Source organism: Paroedura picta, chromosome 8, assembly GCF_049243985.1.
Source record: "Paroedura picta isolate Pp20150507F chromosome 8, Ppicta_v3.0, whole genome shotgun sequence".
NCBI lineage: Eukaryota > Metazoa > Chordata > Lepidosauria > Squamata > Gekkonidae > Paroedura > Paroedura picta.
The window spans coordinates 11,634,554-11,649,204 of NC_135376.1; the positions used below are offsets into that span (position 1 = coordinate 11,634,554).

Below are 14,651 nucleotides of genomic sequence, written 5' to 3' on the forward strand. Positions count from 1 at the left end.
CAATTCCCATGAGGCCATGCCAACACATGAGCAGGGACTCATGGGTATTGTAGTCCATGGGCATCTGGAGAGCCACAGTTTGGCCACCACTGTCACAGGATTTTCAAAGCACAGGACTGGTTTGCCATTGCCTGCCTGCCTGTGCATTCTAACCCTGAACTTCCTTGGTGGTCTCCCATTTTGCCAGAGGACCAATCTACATTTTTGCTTTGAATTCCCATTTAGCTGAAATCCAGTGAGCCTTAGTCCAACTCGACAGGCTTTTGGTTCAATTAGCTCAGCACTATTGACCCAACTGGACTCAAGGGTTTTCTAAAAGACAAAAAAATGCCCCACATTCAAATGATATTGCACAGAAACATCCTCAATGGCCATCTATAGCCCATCCACCGATCAAATTCACCCCCTGCCACGAGCTCTGAAATGGCCTTTGCAACAATTCTGTTTTGGAGGCTATGTAGAATCTCATGAGGCTCGGTGCCTTCCTGCCTGTTACCAACCTCACAAATCCATGTACCAAGGGGTAGCCATGGTAGGAGCCCACAATCAAACAGAAACAATCATCACCGTCTTTGCCTTCAAGACAAACAGACCTTCTTTGAAACAATTACTAGAACTGGGGTGGGAGGGAGAGAATGTCTAATCAGTTATCCACCAGCTGTTCTTCCATAGTTGTTTTTTTCCACAGTTATTTGCCATCATGTCGCTATCATCTTATGGCAGCCCGGTACGGTTTTCAAGGCAAAAGACGTTCAGAGGCAGCTTGTCCCGGCCTGCTTCTTAGGAAGAGCCTTGGACTTCCTTGTGGTCTCACAGAATCATCATAGAATAATAAAGTTAGAAGGTACCTCTGGGGCAATCAGTCCAACCCCCTGCACTATGCAGGACACTCACAACCCTACCGCGCATCCACTGTCACCTGCCACCCCCTTGAGCCTTCACAGAATCAGCCTCTCCATCAGATGGCTATCCAGCCTCTGTTTAAAAATCTCCAAAGATGGAGAACCCATAATCTCCCGAGGAAGCCTGTTCCAGTGAGAAACCGCTCTCTCAGGAACTTCTTTAAGATGCTTTAGGATGCTTAGGACTGATCCTGTGTTGAGCAGGGGGTTGGACTAGATGGCCTGTATGGCCCCCTTCCAACTCTATGATTCTATGATTTTTCCGGATGTTTAGACGGAATTTCCATTGAATTAATTACATCCCATTGGTTCTGGTTCTTGCCCTCTGGGGCAAAAGAGAACAACTCTGCTCCATCCTCTACATGGCATCCTTTTCAATACTTGAAGATGGCTATCAAATCCCCTCTCAGTTGTCTCCTCTCCAGGCTAAACAGACCAAGCTCCCCCAACCTTTTCTCATACGTCTTTGTTTCCACTCCCTCTCTATCTTTGTTGCCCTCCTCTGGACACGCTCCAGTTTGTCTACATCCCTCTTCAACTGTGGTGCCCAAAACTGTGGTCTCCCATCCAAGAACTCACCAGAGCTGACTCTGCTTAGCTTCTGAGATCTGAAGAGGTTGGGCTACCCTGGGCTATCCGAGTCAGATCTCATCCATGTTAACTCCTGACAGAAAAAGAAGTTAAAGTGGATTCCAATTTGGAAGTTTGCTTTTCCGGACAAACTTTGCAATCTGCAACGGAAATTCCTCCCATAACGGAATCATATAAGCTGTTTAATAAGGTTAACAAAAAAAAAAAGAGAGAGAGAAAGAGAAAGTGTGAGAAAAGAACCCAGCTAAACTGGAGAAGCTCCAGAGGTAGTTAGTTTAGATTGACAGCTATTTGTAAGCTACCATCTTCTTGCTCAAGTCCAATGACATGAGCACATTTTCCAGTAAGGCTTCAAGATGAATTCTTTGAACATTAGTCATTCTTCTTCTTAAAAGGGAATTGAAATTAGGCAGGTGTCAGCGTTTGCCATGAACTGACAGGATTTATCTTCTTGTGGAGCTCTGTTGGTGTTGTTTAATGACTAAAGGTGAGCAGGATTATAATTAAGACTATTTCCAGAAGGCTACCAAAGACAGGAGAGAGTCTGGGAGGAGAAAGAATACAGGAAGCTCATGTTGCCCAGAGAGCCAGTAGCCCTGTCAACGTCAAGACGCAGGGTCCCGTGGCTAAGAATAACCATCAATCATAAAACTCATTTTTGTGAGAGGACTTGGGGAAACAGTCCAATCCCGCACCTGCAGAGCCACTTCTAATCAAGTTTACAACAATAGGGTTTGCAAAAAAAAATAAAGCATTAACTAGCTGCATGCCTTTCTCACACCGGAGAGACCTTCAGGATATCAGAATGGACTTACAGGCAGAGGGGAGGCAGAGGGGCCATGAGAGAAGCATTCAGTGGGCTCTGAGTAGGAAGCAGCATCCATTGCAGAGGGGGCTAAACTTGCCCTCTGCTAGTATTTAGGTCAGCGAATGCTGGCAGGGGCTCCTGGGAATTGTAGTCCACGGACATCTGGAGGGCCGCAGTTTGACTACCCCTGATTTAGGTTAACAGAATTACTCACACCCTGTGATTTCGCCAACAATGCCTCCACTGATTTCATTTTCATTAAATCATCTTCTCGAAGAAGAAGAAGAAGAAGAAGAAGAAGAGCTGGTTCTTATATGTCGCTTTTCCCTACCCGAAGGAGGCTCAAAGCGGCTTACAGTCGTCTCCCCTTTCCTCTCCCCACAACAGACACCCTGTGGGGTGGGTGAGGCTGAGAGAGCCCTGATATCACTGCTCAGTCAGAACAGTTTTATCAGTGCTGTGGCGAGCCCAAGGTCACCCAGCTAGTTGCATGTGGGGGAGCGCAGAATCGAACCTGGCATGCCAGATTAGAAGTCCGCACTCCTAACCACTACGCCAAAGACCAGAATGGAAGAAGAGCTTTGCTAGATCAGACCCTCTGGAGTCACCCTGACACAAGGATGGGTGTTGTCATCAGAGTCATGCTTATTTGCACGTTCCAGTTTGTCAACATCTCTCTTCAGTTGGGGTGCCCATAACTGAACACAGCTCATAGCCACTGACCTATCCTTCGTGAATCTATCTAATCTCCTTTTAAAGCTGTTTATTTCTGGGGCCATCACTACATCCTCTGGCAGCGAGTTCCACACTGTAACCCAAACCCCATTAGATGTTGCCAGTACTCACAACAGAAACCGCAGAGTCAGCACGAAAGGACTGTAAGCAGAGCTCTCTTCTTTACAACCCTTTGCCAAAGATGACACCATCGAGGATTCTCCCCCAGCTCTCCACCTATTCATCATGGTGGTTACTGCAATCCGGCCATGACGACCTTCTCAAATGCAACCAGCTGTGCGTAAAACTGAAGCCTGGTGCCAGACCCTTAAAGGCTTTAGAAATAGCAAAAAATTACATGGGGAGAGCAATTGCTGTGTCCACCCCTCAATTTTCCTAGCTCATCTAATTCATCGCTTTACCTTTCCCTCTTCCCCCTCCCTTAGAGCCAGCAGACGAACAAAAATTGCTTTTTCCGACCAAGATTCCAGGCCATTTAACAAATAGCCCTTGTGCGTTGTTGACGTGAGGTTTCAATGTGGTCCCATCCATTCTCATCCCTGCTTCTTTATAGGTGGGATAGGAGGAAGGGGAAACACTGCTGGTGATTGTTTGGCCTGGGGTCCAAAACAAGATGATTCCAAATTGCCCCAATGAATACTGGATCACGTTTTGGACCTGGATCATGGAGACACAGTCTCAGATCCCTCCTCCACTCAAAAGACAGCTTTCAATAGATTGATGCTGCTGATCGTCTCCATGGCCTGCCTCTCCTCTGTCGGGCGACAGAAGGAAAATAAAAGACAAAAGGTAAGGGGGCAAGAGCTGGAACCCTGGCTCTTTATGCCCAGCCAAAGCCAAGTCTCCCTTGCTTAAGACCCGAAGCCTAATCTCCCCTGATTAACACGTGGTTTATCTGAAGTAAGTCCCATTTAACTGAATGGAACCTTCTTACAAAATAATCCTATGGCAGCCTTGTTGAATATAGACATTTCCTTCTGCGTACACTGGCACAGAACTGGGCATTCTAACTGGGCATTCTTTTATTTTAAAATTTTAAATCCCCCCCCCGTGCCCAAAATTTCTATTGCTCACAAAACTGTAACTTGTGATCAGGTTTTATGCATTCCCTTAAAAACTGTAAATAACGTATGTATGCGTGCTAAATAAGAACCATATAAGAACCAACTCTTCTTCTTCTTCTTCTTCTAAATATTTCAGCAGAGTCCACATTAATAGCAGTGCTAAGTAAACTTTCCTTGGATAACTTAAGCAATGCTTATAAAACAGGCCAGCTTGCAGTTAAAATGCATAAAAACAAGAGCTTTCAAAAATCTACAGTTCATATCCATGGGACAATAAATCAATAGATCACCATAGCAAGTAAATTTGAACTTCTGGATCAACCTACCAAAAAGACTAGGCACCAGTGGTCTGGATCAAATCAAGTCTGAACTCTCTTTAGAAGCGAAAATGCCCCACCAGAGGCAAACCAATGAATTTGGATTCTGAAAGCACATAACACCCCCCACCCCCCCCCCCAAAAAAAAATCTTGTTGGTCTCTAAAGTTCTCCTGGACTTGAATCTTGCTATCAGAAGACAGAAGTCACTGAAAAAGAATCTACCGCTAGGAAAACACTGTGTGTGAACGAGACCTTGGGGTACTTGTGGATTGTAAGCTAAACATGAGCAGGCAGTGTGATGCAGCGGTAAAAAAGGCAAATGCCATTTTGGGCTGTATCAACAGGGGCATCACATCAAAATCACAAGATGTCACTTCCAGCAAGAACTTGTGGTTAAGTACATGAGACTGTATTTCTTTACAGCTTCCCCAAGCAGTGGCAGGCCAGGGGCAGTGGAACCACGTGGAGGGGGGTGGGGGTGGCAGCCCATTTTACTTCCTTCTTTGAGGGAATCAGTGTTTTAAAAGAAGTAAGCCAACAAAAGCCTTATGATTGGAACTAAAGAGAAGCTATAATTTATTTATTTATTTGTGTGAACGAGACCTTGGGGTACTTGTGGATTGTAAACTAAACATGAGCAGGCAGTGTGATGCAGCGGTAAAAAAGGCAAATGCCATTTTGGGCTGTATCAACAGGGGCATCACATCAAAATCAAAAGATGTCATAGTCCCATTGTATACGGCACTGGTCAGACCACACCTGGAGTACTGTGTGCAGTTCTGGAGGTCTCACTTCAAGAAGGACGTAGATAAAATTGAAAGGGTACAGAGGAGAGTGACGAAGATGATCTGGGGCCAAGGGACCAAGCCCTATGAAGACTTGGGAATGTTCAGCCTGGAGAAAAGGAGGTTGAGAGGGAACATGATAGCCCTCTTTAAGTATTTGAAAGGTTGTCACTTGGAGGAGGGCAGGATGCTGTTTCCGTTGGCTGCAGAGGAAAGGACGCACAGTAATGGGTTTAAACTACAAGTACAACGATATAGGCTAGATATCAGGAAAAATATTTTCAGTCAGAGTAGTTCAGCAGTGGAATAGGCTGCCTAAGAAGGTGGTGATCTCCCCCTCACTGGCAGTCTTCAAGCAAAGGTTGGATACACACTTTTCTTGGATGCTTAGGATGCTTAGGGCTGATCCTGCGTTGAGCAGGGGGTTGGACTAGATGGCCTGCATGGCCCCTTCCAACTCTATGATTCTATGATTCTATTCTATGAAAAGTTCAAGGCAGCGAGAAAAGATCAAACCCAACATGACATAAATGGACTCAGTAAGGGAAACCACAGACCTCAGATTGCAAGACCCACACAAGGTTGTTAACAATAAGATCCTTTGGAGGTCATTAAGTCACCATAAGTTGGAAGCATCCTGACATCTTTTCAGGAAAAACACACACGCATTTTGAACTATGGGAAAGGAGGTTCCACAAATATTAGAAAGCATTTTCTGGTGGTGAGGGCTGTTTGTAGAAGGAACATTCTCCACCAGCTTCAATGGTTGCCAGTTGAATTCCGGATTAGGCTAAAGGTTCTGGTAATTACCTTCAAGGCCATATGCAGTCAGGGCGCAGTGTACCCAAGGGAACACCTCCCTGGCTATGCCCCCCAAAGAGCCCTACACTCCACTGCCACCAACCGGCTAATGATCCCTGGTCCTAAAGAAGCCCACCTGGTCTCAACCAGGGCCAGAGCCTTCTCAGTCCTGGCCCCCACCTGGTGGAAAGAGCTTCCAGAGGAGATCCGGGCCCTGGCGGAGCTAAAACAGTTCCACAGGGCCTGCAAATAGGAGCACCAGGCATTTGGTTGAGGCTAGGCACAACCAACAATATCTGCAGGGCCCCTCCCTTTCCCCCTCCCCCCCTCCCCCCTCCCCAGAAATCCATCAAGGCATTCTACTCCTGGACCTGTTTGTATTATTAATGTTTAACGTTGTACTGTTACTCTGTTATCATCAGTTAGTAATATTAATGTTAGAGTTATTTATATGTATGGTTCTTTGTATAGTTCTCAGTTCCATATAAACCGCCCTGAGCCTTCGAGGAGGGTGGTATATAAATGTGAAAAATAAAATAAAATAAAATAAAATAAAATAAAATGAAATGAAATGAAGTGAAGTGAAGTGAAGTGAAGTGAAGTGAAGTGAAGTGAAGTGAAGTGAAGTGAGTAAAGATGCTGCCTCAGAGCATGGTGGAGTCTCCTTCTTTGGAAGCTTTTAGCAGCTGGATGAAGACTTGTCAGGGATGCTGTAGGCTGGTCCTACACTGAGCAGGGCATTGCAGAAGATGGCCTGTTTGGCCCCTTCCAACTCTATTGTCCTATGAGAATGTCAGCCACTACCAGTTGCAGACAGAACCACCAGAATAAGACTAACAAGAGGAGAGCAGGGCAGGAATCTCCAGGTTCTACCTGGCTAGCGAGTCCCACTTGTGTGATTAAAAGAATCACAAGACCGTGAAACACACACCCAAGGAGAAGAGAGATGAAGTGTGTTCAGACAAAAGCAGGGCTGCAGTGATTGCTACCATTCACAACTCGGTTGTCTCCGATCACACAGATGGTGATAAATGTATGCCTGTCACTGAAATGTCTCAGATTTAATTTCAATGCTCGCAGCAAATAAAGTCTATGAGAATTTCATATTCCAGCCTGCTTTGAAATTTAGATCTGATGTGGTGACACTAGCATTCCGTTTCTTTACTTGAATAGATCATTATGTCGTTTTTATAGAACATGAGAACAAACATAGTCCCAGCATGGAAAATGCATCATTTTGATGTTATTTTCACATATAAAACTAAGGCACTTCACTAATATATATTACAGAGAGTCCTCTACTATCTTTATTTCTTTATGGCTGCGACAGAGCACTTTGAGAACATATTTAAAAACAAAAGAGTTATTGCTTACTCAGAAACATTTGCCCTGCTGGGAAGGTAACTCTTCTTGGAGACCCACCTTGGTGTAGTGGTTAGGAGTGCGGACTTCTAATTTGGTGAGCCGGGTTCAGTTCCGCACTCCCCCACATGCAGCCAGCTGGGTGACTTTGGGCTCACCACAGCACTGATAAAGCTGTTCTGACCGAGCAGTGATATCAGGGCACTCTCAGCCTCACCCACCTCACAGGATGTCTGTTGTGGGGAGAGGAAAGGGAAGGCGACTGTAAGCCACTTTGAGACTCCTTCGGGTAGAGAAAAGCGGCATATAAGGACCAACTCTTCTTCTTCTTCTTCTTCTTCTGTAATATCAGGATATTTTGAATAATGTGACTTAAAAAGCCAGACTTGCAACAATACCATATAAGGCATACATAGAATGAGGGGCAGGGGAATTTTGTGTTCCTTGATCAATCCATTGCTGTGCAGAGAGCAGTTGTGTCAAATCTGTCTCCTTTAAATAGATCTTTTACTGTTTTATATGCTGGTAGTTGTACTTCATACCACATAGGCCTCCATTGTTTCAATATGCAATTCAAATTGGGAACCAGGGAAGGGAGGACATTGGTTGTTCAATCATTAATGCTCCAACAATGCACAGGTGCAGTAAACCGCTCTCATGGTAACCAGTCTCCTGGTAGCATGAAAGGCAGGCACTAGGCGAACTCTTTGAACAACACCACAGAAGGAAGCAAAGGATTACGGCCATCTTGGCAAGTAATTCCTAAAATGACCAGTTGGTGGCGGAAAACCAAAGGAAGTGAGAGAGAAACGCCTCTATGGATCATGCAAGGTGAGAGACCATGGCATTGCTGGATGGACACTTGGGATGGTCACTGGGCCCTGAGACACCTTGGAGAGCTGAATGGAGTACCTCTTGTGGGTCAGTAGGGCTGTTCCATAACACAGCTTATATTAAGAAGAGATTCCAAATAGGGGGGGGGGATTCTTTTATTCCTGGGGGACAGGAAGGTAACAGTTTTGGACACCCCTTGGTTTGCAGTCAGACACTGTGTAGGTCAGATACCCCAAAGGCAAAATGGATCAAAGTATCTGGAGAAATCTGAGATCCGAGAGGGATGCATTGTGACAATAAGAGCACACAGATGTCTTCCCCTGATGTGGCCTCCTAGTATTGGTGGTTCAGAGGCTCAGGGAACAATCCTCAGTGTGCCTGCTCAGGAGTAAGTCCCATGTTATTCAATGAGGAGTAAGTCCCATGTTATTCAATTAGTCCCTTAGCCCTTAGGATTGCAGCCTCACTGGCTCTGAACATGGAGGTTCTCCCAACCCAGCTCTCTTTCCCTGTACCAACCATCTCCCTCCAACCAATCTTCTACCAAAAAAAATGCACCTTTTCATTTACAAATTACTTTTGGTTAGGATTAAGGATGGGGGGGGGGTTCAGATATTGGAAGTGGGAAACCATGAGTTAACTTCTCCAGCCAGAAGGTCACACTAACTTACATACTGACAATTGGCCTGTATGGCCCCTTCCAACTCTATGATTCTATGATTCTATGATTCTATGAATATACAGATGTCTCATACACCTCATTTGTTCCGCTATGTTAAAAAAAAAAGAATGTAGCTCCCTTAGCAAAAACCATATTACATTTTATCTCTAAGCGGCAAAAGCTTTTCTTTTCAGGAAAAAAAAAGTAGCATCCTCATGCATGTGGTGATATTACATGTCATTTTGTTGCACATATTATTTCCAAGCCATTTGAGAGAAAGCATGACGACGAAGTAAGACCTGAACCAAAGCAAGTCTACATTTTTAAAAAAATAAGATGATGTTTGTGAAACAATGACATTTTACCTAAAACAGTACAACTCATTTCACTCGGTACATACAAGACCTTAAGGTGATTTCATTTTTTAACATGCAAACCATCAGACTGGCTTTCTTTCTTTAGCTCTGCATAAATATTCATACAGAGAGAGGTTGTGATTAAATGATAGATCATGCTTTTTTGCTTACAACCTGAAACCTTTCCCCTTATAACTGCAGAACAAAAAAGACTAGCTTTAAAAAAAACTTTGGAATTCAGAGATTGTAGCTATAACTCATGAGAATGTTTGTGCACTGTGGCACAATAGCAATTAAGTAAGTATTTCAAATGCTATCAAAAAGCCCTCCCGTGCATGGCAGGGGAAGGGATGAAAGTTCAGATACCAACTTGCAGGGAAGCAAAATGAAACACCTTGCTCCTGAAAAAGTTGCAGCTACATCTGTTTGGCCCACAACCTCTTTCATTGTTTCTTCCCTGGTCTCTGCCCGTATGTGCCTCAATTATGTAAAGAAGACAGCATCTCTTGTTTTTTAACAGGAAGAAGTCTGAGAGCCCACTTGTACTGGCTGAAGGGGATTTGGGTTGAGCTTCTTCTCTTGCAGGGATCTTAGCCTGAGTGTGGACTGAGGGCTATTCTAGCAGGGGAAGAAGGTAGAAATATCTTGGCAACCTGAATGGGATCTTACCTGTGCTGAGCCGGCATGGTGTAGCAGTTAAGAGTGGTGGTCTCTAATCTGGAGAGCTGGGTTTGATTCCCTACTCCTCCACATGCAGCTGGCTAGGAAACCTTGAGCTAGTCACAGTCCTAATAGTGCTGTTCTGATCACGCAGTCCTGTCAGAAGCTCTCTCAGCCCCACATACCTCACAGGGTTCCTGTTGTGGGAAGAGGAAGGAAAGGTGATTGTAAGCCGCTTTGAGACTCTTTCAGGCAGTGGAAAGGGGGGTATAAAACCAGCTCTTCTTCCTGTGTTGCAGGGCCAGAGATGAAAGCCAAAGAGCTCTCAACCAGAATGTCTGGCTTACCTCATCCGACCCACAGTGAGCTAGCCCAGCAGATCAAGGATGCTCTTAGAAGTACTGTATTTTTTTCCTCTTTGTCTAAATTACATTTCCCCCTGCTCTTTTGTAAGCCACTTTGAGTTCCCAGTGGGGATAAACAGCGGGATAGAAATACCTAAATAAATGACTAAGGAAATGGTATGCGATTGCAATTCGCACGCACAGCATGCCCTGTTATAACACACCTGTATCTCTAGCAAGGGGAGGAGAAATAGGTAAGCTTGATCGAGCTAGGGGGTCCTGGAGGAAACTGGAGTTTTCACGGACTCTCTGGAGAATGCTTCTGATTGGCCACTTTGGACATCAGCCGACATCATGAAACTTCTGCAGGGCTCCAGCGTTTGAACTGCACAAATACTCTTTTGGAGCCTGGTGGCCCTTTTTTTATAAGTGCCGCCACACCAATAGCAAGGGAAAAAACCAGTGCATTATGAACTGCAACAGAAACGCAAGGAGACTCCCCTTAGCTCAGCTGTTCCCTTACGCTGATGACAGGTGCCCTTATCTTTGCTAACCTGCATGCCTCTGAGGAGCAACAGATGGTGTGCAATTGCTGCTTTCCTCGTGGGGCAGCAAGCCGGAAACTGTTAAGAGATTTGGAGATCTCCTGAGAATGTGATTCCCTACAAGATGCCCAATTACGTACTGCATTCAAAGCAGTTAAAACAGGAAATCATCGAAATGAAGTACGGACCCTGCTGTAGAGAAACTAAACTGTAGAGAGTTGTGAGGTAAACCATTATTATTATTATTATTATTATTATTATTATTATTATTATTATTATTATTATTATTATTATTATTATTATTACTTTTGGAGCTGTCCTTTCCATGTTGAGGCCCGAACTAAATCTGTCTATCTCTTGGTGAAGCAAAGGTCAGGGCAAGCTGTATTGAACAACACCGTAATAGTTAATAAACTACTGTCTGATGAATTTCCAGACATTACTGAATCTGTAGTTAAACTAATACCTAACAGTATACAGAGTTCGTGGAGGTGGCAGGGTTATGCTGTGAGAAACGAGATTGAGAAAATTTCATTCATCCGTCTAAGAAATATCTAACTGGGCAAAAGTCATTCGTGCTTAGCTCTGTTGCCAATTTTTTTTTAATTTTAGTTTTCATTTTTTGTCATAAATTTTACTGCCAAACGCTGGCAGGGGCTCCTGGGAATTGTAGTCCATGGACATCTAGAGGTTGACTACCACAGGTTGACTACCCCTGACTTGGAGGAAATCAAGGAGCCATCCTGTTGGCAGCAAAGGATAGGACCTGCAGTAATGGGTATAAACTATGTGTGGAACGGGACTGGCTAAATATCAGGGGGGAAATCACAAGAGTAGTTAGCAGTGGAATCATGAGGAGGTGGTGAGCTCCCCCTCACTGGTCATCAAACTGCAGCTGGACAGCTACTTACCAGGGATGCTTTTTAGGCTGATCCTGCACTAAGCAGGGGGTTGGGACTAGATGGCCTGTAGGCCTCCTTCCAACTCTGATTTATTTTTTTTAATATTCACATTTATTTACCACTGCTCTCAGACCCTGCTAGCTCATGGCGGTTTACAATAAAATCGTAAGAATACACAATACCAATATTGTATATACCAAAATACCAATACCAATACCAATACCAATACCAATACCAAATACCAAAATACCAATACCAAGAATACACAATACCAATACACAAAAATAATTTTAAAAATACAATACAAATTGACTGGGGAAAAAAAAAACAATAGATAAACCTCCCACTCTTCTGCCCATCCATGCCCTACTATAACAACCTCCACTACCTTGTGTCAAATGAGTGGACCGCTAAGGAAAGGAATCATTTTCCAAAAATTATCCTCGGAGTTTGTGACAGAACAAGTCACAAGAATAGAGACTTTCCAGATCAGAGCTTATTTGCCTGCAAATCTCACAACCAGCTTCCTTCCTCCCTCCCCCCCAAAATGAGATTGCAGAAGATGGTTTGGGTTTGGTACAAAACTGTTTCCAAGAGAATACAGACAGTGTCAAGATGCCCCCTTGCTCCGAGTTTTGTGCTAATAATGAAAAAGGCCGGATGGGCCGAGCAGCCTGCGGCGGATCAATCGTGACCGTGGAAGATTTCCAAATGGCTACCAAAGCGAAGAACCAAGAGGTGGGTTGAGATGATGAGAATCGCTGCCAGTTCCTTTTTGGTGTAATTAGGATCTCTGTGACTTATGATGTGCCAAACTAAATACGGGTTATCAGCCGTGAACGGAGCCTCACCAGGGATGTGAGAAACCAGCTGCCTGTCTGGGAAGGGAGAAACGGGGGGGAAAGGTGTCCACCATCTGGCAAGCTTCAGAGCAAGGCTGTCCTCCGTGGCTCAGAAATGGCACAAGGCAGGGGCAAGAGTTTGAGAGAATGATATGGATTCTGCAAAAAGAAGAAGGGCAACTGGTGTATTTTGCTCCTTCCTTCCTTCCTTCCTCCCTCCCTTCCGAAGACTTTCCTATAGAATCGCCAAGGGTTGGACACAACTGAACAGATAACAGCATCTTCCTTCCTTCCTTCCTTCCTTCCTTCCTTCCTTCCTTCCTTCCTTCCTTCCTTCCTTCCTTCCTTCCTTCCTTCCTTCCTTCCTTCCTTCCTTCCTTCCTTCCTTCCTTCCTTCCTTCCTTCCTTCTGGGCATGCTCTTCTTTGAGACAACCTCTTTTCTGCAGCTAGAGGAAGCCACTCGAACCAGAATGCTTTCCATGCATGTGGGATAAAGCACTTTCAATGTGCCATGGCAGCTGGATATTTGTATGCGGAACAGGAGAATCTACTTCTAAAGTGCACGGAAAGTGCATTCTCCAACGTGTGCGGCATGCAGCTCTTGCTCCTTACCTCTGCAGTTCGTCTCCTTTGTCATTTAAGACTGGACACTTAATTATTTGAATATATTGTCTTACTGACAGACACCACAGACTTTTAAAAAGAGTACCACTTGGTACTAGAAAGTTCAATCAAGTCTGAGCCAAGTAATGCCAACTCCACAGTGTTTTCAATGGAAGAGAATTTCAGAGGCGGCTTGCCATGGCCTGCCTCTGTTTTGGAAGCCTGGACTTCCTTGGTGGTCTCCCATCCAAGCAGTCACCTAGACCAGTGGTCCCCAACCCGCGGGCCGCAGCCCGGTGCCGGGCTGTGAAGGCCATGGCGCCGGGCTGCGGCTCCCCCTCCCCACCCCCCCGCAGTAAAAAACTTCCCAGGCCGCAAGCTTGCGGTCCGGGAAGCTTCTTACTGCGGGAGGGCGGGGAGAGGGAATCAGGGCCGCACATGCGTGCTGCACGGTTGAAATCGCGCATGTGCGGCACTTTTGCGCATGCGTGAAAGTGCTGTGCATGCGTGATTTTGGCCGCGCAGCGCGCATGTGCGCACGCGTGGCCCGGCAGCGCATTCGCGCTGCGTGGCCGCGGCCACACATGCGCGCTGCGCGGGCAGGGAAGTTGCCCTGCCGGTCCCCAGCCGAAAAAAGGTTGGGGACCACTGACCTAGACTGACCCATTCTGAAGAAGAGTGCTTGCACTCGAAATAAATCTTTGTTGGTCTTAAAGGTGCTACAGGACTCTGATTTTATTGTGCTACTTCAGACCAACACAGGGACCCTTTTGAATCCAGTCTAGCTTGTAAGATCGGATGAGATCGGGCTAAACCGGGTAAGGTTGCCAACCCTGTGGGCTAGGTAGGCCTGGGAGAGCTCTGAAAGAACTGTGATTGACCCATGGTCTCCCAGAAAAGTGGGGACTCCAACCCAGTTCTCCAGATTAGAGGCTGCCACTCTTAACCACTGCACCAAGCTAGCTAGAAGATCTTGGTATGCCAATGAAGAATAATTAAAACAAAATTGAGCAAAATGATAAAGGTGGCAACATTAGGGATGCCACTCTGTCAGATAAACGGAGTGCCTCATCACCTGGGGCCATAAAGAGGGTGGGAATGACAAAATAAAATATAACGGCAGCTCCAGCTGTTCCCATAAACAGAAAGAGCCGGCTCTCCCATTTCAAAACGAAGGCACATTTATGCTCTTTAACTTAGGATGCTGGGAGCATTTTAGGAATAAAAGCCATTATAACAGTTTATGAGATGCCACTTTATTGGCATCGCATATTAGATTATTAGACTGTCGTTATATAATGCAGGATTAGGAGATTTCCAGCCCCCTACCCTCTCACAAAAAACTGCTGTGCACTGCAATTATGGACCCACACCCACCATTTTAAACACTATTTTTTTCCCCGTCAGAAGCATAAAGCGAGGGCTTATTTCTCTTCCTCTGGTGAAGTCAGCCGAACTTGTAACTCTGGTCTTTGGCTGGATCGTGTCCAACCGTAGCTGACCACACTTCTGGCACTACTACTACTACTACTACTA

General features: G+C 45.2%; 1 protein-coding gene across 4 annotated transcripts in view; it reads right to left on the reverse strand.

The window, feature by feature from the left end:
- NAALADL2 (N-acetylated alpha-linked acidic dipeptidase like 2) overlaps window positions 1–14,651 on the reverse strand; it is a 552,606-nt gene that overhangs the window by 502,870 nt on the left and 35,085 nt on the right. The window contains exon 1 of one of the 4 annotated variants that reach the window (XM_077348364.1): window positions 9,888–9,968. The exons of the other annotated variants lie outside the window; for them this stretch is intronic. The gene's annotated coding sequence lies outside the window, so the exon portion shown is untranslated. Of the gene's footprint in view, window positions 1–9,887; window positions 9,969–14,651 lie in introns of those variants that run through there. 4 annotated transcript variants of the gene reach the window in all.